Source organism: Protopterus annectens, chromosome 13.part0, assembly GCF_019279795.1.
Source record: "Protopterus annectens isolate FY-2018-M chromosome 13.part0, PAN1.0, whole genome shotgun sequence".
In the NCBI taxonomy this organism is placed as follows: Eukaryota; Metazoa; Chordata; order Ceratodontiformes; family Protopteridae; genus Protopterus; species Protopterus annectens.
In genome coordinates this window covers 584,093,029-584,100,524 of record NC_056747.1, presented here as the reverse complement: position 1 = coordinate 584,100,524, position 7,496 = coordinate 584,093,029, and positions in this window count along the sequence as shown.

Sequence of the window (7,496 nt, the reverse complement as noted above, 5' to 3'; positions counted from 1 at the left end):
AGCTCCCGCAACTCCATGTGGGTTCTATCCGTGAGCCAGTTGGCAACCCATCTTGTGACATAGGGGTTTATGTTCAGGCTGGTGAACTTGTCTATAATACCAGAATGGGGAATGGTGTTGAAGGCCTATGTGAGGTCTAGGTAGGCTGTGTACCACCTTTCCCTCCTCTATAGCCTTGGTAACTGTCTCAAAGAAGTCCACCAGGTTTAGGAGGCATGATCTGCCCTTAACCAAGACAAACTGGGTAGGGTCCAGTGCTTTGAGGTTCCCAATGTCTCTGTTAATAAGTTCCATTATGATGCGCTCCATAGCCTTGCAGACCAAGCTAGTCAGGCTTATAGGGCGATTAGTTCCTGGGGTCTGTTGTGGCTCCACCTTTGTGGAGCGGAATAACCGTTGCTGTGCGCCACTCTATGGGTACATAGCCTGTGGAGAGGCTGAGTTTGAACAGTGTGTTTAGGTGAGGGGTTAGTTTGTCTTTGAGCTCATGTAGGACGCAGCCTGGGACACCGTCCGGTCCCATTGATGCTGTGTTTTTGGCTTTGGAGAGGGCTGTTTTAACCTGATTGTCTGATTTTCTACATTCTTCTGGTATGGTTATGGGCCCTTTTGGGGGTGAGAGGGGGGTAAAGTTTGCACTGAACCTGTCTGCCAGGATGTTGGCGATATCGGTCAGTTCAGTGTATTTTGTGCCATTCTGCACTAACTCCGAGCAGATCTGAGCATTGCCACTTAGATTCTTGACATAAGTAAAGAATGCCTTGTGGTTATCTTTGGAGTCCTTGGCAATTTTTCTTTCAAAGCTCACCTTGAATGATTTTATGAGGGATCATAGTTTCTTGCTGATGCTGATCAGGGATGTCTTCCCTTCTTGGGATTTTACTCTTTTCTGTACTAGTTTCCTTCTCCTATTGTATAGCTTGTTTATGACAGGAGTCCACCAAACTGGTTTCCTTTTCTTGGAGGAGTGAATCTTGGTTTTGCTTGGGATGGCATGATCCATGCGTTCTTGTAGGTGCCCGTAGAATGCATTAGTAAAGGATTTTGCAGCTTGTACAGCGTTATCCTTCAGCATGGGGGCTTTGAAACTTTCTACCTCGGTCTTAAGTAACGTGAAGTTTGCTTTTGAAAAGTTTTTCATTGTGGATGTTCATCGTGCATACAGCTGCAGTTATTACAGATGGGTTCTCCTGCCGTCAGGCGGGTCCTCGGTCGGCCGAATTCCAAAGTCTAGGTCCGGCGTCGGTTGTTGTCACCTTCTTCCCTGACGTCAGTGCGACAGGGGTATAAAAGACACGGCCGACGCCATTTTCTTCAGTCTTTTTTGCCGCGCGGTGCCCGAAGCAGAAGCAGTTCGCAAGTGCCGGTCGGCCAGCTCCTGAAATTACGAAAATTTGGAAACCGAAGTCTTATTTAAAGCTAAGTACCCCATTGGGGAAACTTTTTTTTGCCTCAGACCGATGTCAGAAAAAGTTAACAATTGTATTTCTTGTGGGAAGAAAATACCGCATAAGGATTTCCATTCCCTCTGTATTCCTTGTTTAGGCCCAGACCACGACGTCTCGGGCTGTCGCTTTTGTGCTACCTTTAATAAACGCACTATTAAGCGTCGGGCAGAGTTCGCCCAGCACTTTTTTGGTAAAGCCTTTAACTATAAAATGTTGTCGGAGACTCCGACTACCGTTTTGTCCAAAAAACGCAAGGACAAAGACCGACATGCGAGGCCCGCGGTCTCCACCGACACCACGCCAAAACCGGCTACATGTGGTCCGGTTCTCAGTGAGGCACCTACGCAGCCCCTGACTACCGACGACACTTCTCTGGCGGTGTCCTCTGTAACCGAGACCGCAGGTTCCTCGGCCCACACCCTGACTACAGCTACCAAAGCCACTGTGAGTGTTGAGCCTCTTAATGTGGACATATCTACTTCCACCCATGGTGTCTTCAGACCTTCTTCTTCCTTTTCCATCAAGGCCTTTACTAAGTCTAAATCAGCCATGCACTTCCAGAGGCCTGTTGCACAGGGCCCATCTACAGGCCCCATGCCTAAAAAGCAGATTCTCAAAATGGCTGAGGATTTAATTACTCTTATCAGGGGTTCCCAACCCCCACTGGACAAGAGACCCAGAGTGGAGGAAGAATCACCCTCCTCTGACCAGGGCTCCATTATTTCAGAACATTCTGATGAAGAGGAGCATTCGTACTCCCCTTTTGAAGATTCTGATGCAGAACAGTCCATTCCTTCTGTATCCCCCCCAGAGGATTTCTCATTTGGGGAAACCTTGCATACCTTGAGGGAACACTTCCATTGGGAAGGCCAGGATTTTTCAGATTCAAAGAAAGGCTTGGGGAATTTCTTCTGCTACCTCAGCACAGACCTCTGGTGATACCTCCTGTCTTGGACATACTTGATGATGTTTATTCGGAGGCTTGCCTTAATCCGGATTCCCTGCCTCCAGCCCCAGTCAAGCCTGATAGGTACTACAGAGTTCCTAACTCACACCAATTTCTTTACAAAAGCCATAATGCTGACCCAGAAACCATTTCTCAGGGTCCCAAGGGAATGAAGGCCTCTACTGCTAAGAATCCATTACCTTCCGAAAGAGAGTCTAGATCCTTAGAAAGGTGGGGGGGGAAGTTATATACCTCGGTCACTCTAGCCATGAGGGCCTTAAATTGTCAGTTCCATATGCTTAAATATCAGCAGTTTCTGTTATCACAATTAAAGAATAAAATGTCACAACCTGAACAACCAGATCTGAAGGAGTTGCAGGATATGATGCATAGTGCAGAACAAGTGGTTAAGCACACCTTGCAATGTGGTTATGATGCTCTAGAGGCCTCAAGTAGGGCTGCAGTTACAGGATCAGTCATTGTAGACATGCCTGGCTTAGGGAACAAACCCTGCCTGACCATGCCAAAGCTAAATTACTAGATGCTCCTTTACAAAAGGATGTATTATTTGGTACTAATGCTGAGGAAATACTAAGGAAAATGGAAGAAAAAGCTAAATCTATGCAAATTGTTAAGGCTTTTCTACAGGTACAACCACCATGTTGTAGTAGAAATTGGCGTACAAAAAACTGGTCCTTTCCAGCCACGGAAAAGCCCCAAAGAGGTAAATACAGACGCGGAAGGGGCAGAGGACAATCTCAAGGATCATATAGAGGCAGACAATGGCAACCTCCAGCATCAAGAGGTGGCGAAGATAATGCACAGCAATACAGAAAACAAACTCAATGACTTTCCCCTTTGCATGCCAAACAAAGCTCAAGTGGCAGCACCCTTGGGAGGAAAGCTGGCATTATTTTCAAAAAATTGGCATATTGTCACAAAAGACAAATGGATCCTGGACATTATAAACAGAGGCTACAGATTTCATTTTCACACTCTTCCAAAAATGAGAGGCATGCCGAACCTGCCACACAATCAAAGGGCAGAGGCTCAAATACAAATTTCAAAGCTCATTTCAAGAGGTACCTACTCACGAGCAAGGTCAAGGTTTTTATTCCAGACTATTCCTGGTACCAAGGAAGGGAACCGATTGGAGACCCATTTTGGACTTATCCATCCTAAACACATTTCTACTAGTACCAAAATTCAAGATGCTCACCTTACAGCAGCTTCTTCCCATGCTGGGCAAGGGGTCTTGGCTGGTAACATTGGACCTCAAGAAGGCATACCTGCATGTCCCAATCAGACAAAGCTGCAGAAGATACCTCCGATTTCTTGCAGGTTCAATCCACTATCAATTCTCTGCATTGCCCTTTGGCTTATCTACTGCGCCCAGAGTGTTCACGAAATGCCTGGCATCAGTAATTGCCTACTGCAGACTTCAAGGGATACAAATATACCCTTATTTGGATGACTGCCTAATCCAAGCGGACAACAAGCACATACTTCTGGAGCATCTGGCTTATGTAACACAGTTATTGAATTCTCTGGGATACACAGTCAACAAAGAGAAATCCAGGCTAACACCATCTCGGAAAATAATTTTCCTGGGTGCCAACTTGGACACAAACACCCAGATGGCCTATCTTACGCCAGAAAAACAGGGGCAACTAACTCAGTACTTCAAGATACTAGCAAATTGTACCAGGCTAACTGCAAGGAAAATCCTGCAGGCTCTGGGATTCGTGGCATCTTGCATTCTTCTAATCCCATGTGCAAAGTTGCTTATGAGGAAACTTCAATGGTACCTAAAAAAAACTATGGTCTCAACACAGCCACAGTTTGGAAACAATAATACCACTAATTCCATGTTTACAAAAGGAATTTCTATGGTGGGCTCAAGCATGCCAAACAAACGCAGGTCTACCATTCAGCAAACCTCAAGCAAATCAAGTCATCACAACAGACGCCTCAGACTATGCCTAGGGGGCACACATGACAGACAGGTGCATTCAGGGCAAATGGTCCAAAAAGGAAAAGCACCTTCACATCAATCAAAAGGAAATGCTAGCAGTGATAAATGCAATTACAGCTTTCAAGTACCTCCTGCATCCAGGGCAATTATTAATAAGAACAGACAACACCACAGTAATGTGGTACATAAACAAACTGGGAGGAACACATTCATACCCCCTGTGCAGGCTGGCCGTGTCACTTTGGAACAGGGCTCTGGAATGCCAAATCGAGCTTCAAGCACAGTACGTGCCAGGTATGGAAAACACGCTGGCAGACAATCTAAGCAGAAACATGACAGACCCTCACGAATGGAAGTTGCATCCTCAAGTGTTTACAAAGGTAATCCAAGCTTGGGGAAGGCCAGATATAGATCTCTTTGCCTCCCACAAAAATCACCAGTTGACAAAGTTCTGCTCAAGGAAATTTCATCCAAAGGCCTGGAGAGTGGACGCCCTTTCTTTCAGTTGGGCAGCACGGACACCTCTTCCTCTACTGACCAAGGTGCTTTTGAAAACAAGAGCAGACAGACCAAAGATGATACTGATTGCTCCAGACTGGCCAAGACAACACTGGTATCCACTCCTGAGGAGCCTAACACATTCTCCTCCCTGGACCCTACCTCTAATGCCTCTCCTCCTGACTCAGCATAGCTACAAAACTCTTCAGTCAGCTGAAAACACTCAATCTGGCTGCATGGAAAATTCCTTAACACCACAACAGACCCTACTCTCCAAGGAGGTACAGGATGTCATTTTGGAAGCCAGAAGGCCATCTACTAGAAAAGCTTACTCCGCAAAATGGAAACGGTTTTGCGCTTGGAATGAGAAAAAGGACCAGGATCCTAGAAAACTGAATTTGCCTCAGATATTACAGTATCTAACTGAGCTGCTGAACAGTGGACTGTCATTCTCCTCCATTAAAATCCATGCCTCAGCCATTTCTGCAGAATACAACACTGATCCACCCTTATTCTCTCACCCACTCTTAAGACAGTTCCTCAGAGGGGCTAAGAATATAAGACCTCCAAGGAAACAACCAATACCAGCCTGGGATCTTAATTACATACTGGAAAAATTAACATTGCCTCCCTTTGAACCTGCTGCCTCAACAGATTTGCAATATTTGTCCTGGAAAACAGCTTTCCTTCTGGCTATTACCTCAGCTCGTAGGGTCTCGGAATTACAAGCCCTCATGGCTGTGCAACCCTTTCTCATCTTCCATCAGGACAGGGTTTCCCTACGAACCAACCCGTCGTTTATGCCTAAGGTAGTATCCAGGGTAGCTTTAAATCAAGCTATACACTTGCCTACCTTTTACCCCAATCCTCAAAACAAAGGGGAAAGGCTGCTTCATTCCTTAGACATCCATAGACAGCTGCGTTACTATTTGGACAGAATAAAGCCGTTCAGGAAATCAGAACAACTCTTTGTGTCCTATGCTGTAGGAGCTCAAGGGAAGCCAATTTCCAAACAGACAATTTCAAAATGGATAGGCCACTGCATACGTTTTTGTTACTCCTTTCATGGTAAATCTGTGCCTACAGGCATCCGATCCCACTCCACAAGGGCCACAGCTACCTCTACAGCCTTCCTCAGAGGAGTTCCTACCAAAGATATTTTGGAAGCAGCCACTTGGAGTTCAGTGCATACCTTCACTAAACACTACCACCTACCTTTATACTCCAAAACAAGAGCAGGCTTTGCCACTGCTGTATTGCAGGGCATTCTGGCTCCTCCTAATTCCACCTAGTGCCTACCACCCTGTGCGTAGCTTTGGGATTCTACCCATCTGTAATGACTGCAGCTGTATGCACGATGAACATAGTACAGTTTTGTACCTACCATAAATGTAGATGTTCGAGTGCTAATACAGCTGCAGTCCAGGTTTCCCTCCCTCCTTCCCCTCTTGGTACAGGCCTAGTGGCTAACTCCTCCACAAACAACCTGTTTGGGTTATCCTTCTATGGTGTATTTGCTTGCAACTACTGAATTTTGATTATATTGCATTGCATGACTATACATAGATATATAAATTATGTATTGCCTTCCTTCTGGGGGCACCTGACATCTGGGGCAAGAAAGACTGAAGAAAATGGCATCGGCCATGTCTTTTATACCCCTGTCGCACTGACGTCAGGGAAGAAGGCGACAACAACCGACGCCGGACCTAGACTTTGGAATTTGGCCGACCGGGGACCCGCCTGACGGCAGGAGAACCTATCTGTAATGACTGCAGCTGTATTAGCACTCTAACATCTACATTTATGGTAGGTACAAAACTGTACTTTTTCTTGTCCGGGGGTGGGGGCAGAATGTGGATATCCAAAGTGATTTGTTTATGGTCCAATCTAAGCGAGGGGTTGACCTCTGGTGTGGAACACCGGTCGCCTATGTTGGTGATGACCAGGTCCAATATGTTGTCACCTCTGGTGGGAGTGTTGACCAGTTGAACCAGGGCATTTGAGTTTATAAATTCTAGGAAATGTTGGGCAAGGGAGTTAGTACTTGACTAGTTCTCCCAGTTAATGTTTAGGTAATTGAAATCACCCAATATTAGGGTGTTTGGTAGGACATTTATGATCCCCAGTGTTTCCAGAAATGCGGAATGGGGGTCCTGGGATATGATAGGTGATCTATAGCAAGCTACAATTTGAATTGCAGTTTTGCCCATTGTTAGTTGCATGTGGATGATCTCTGAAGCATCGTGCTGTGCCACTAACCTGGAGGTGTGGGTATTCTTGATGACTATGGATACGCCCCCGCATTTTGTATTTCGGTTTGGGTTATGTGGCCGAAATGTATGGTATGAGTTGTAGCCTGGTAGTGCTGGGGTGCTCTCTGGAGCCTTAAACCAGGTTTCTGTTACTGCACATATATCGATTTATCTCCATACTGAGGAGTGCCTCGAGTGCGTGCATTTTGAGTTTCAGACTTCTGGCATTGAGTAACATTACCTGGAGTTTTTTGTTACTTGTGCAATTTACGGCGGTGGGTTTGTCTTTGTGGCAAGAGCTTTGGCCAGTATTCGAAAGCCTAAGGGTGACAGGTGGAAGCAGTCTCTAGTATTTCTACTTTCTAATATTAAAT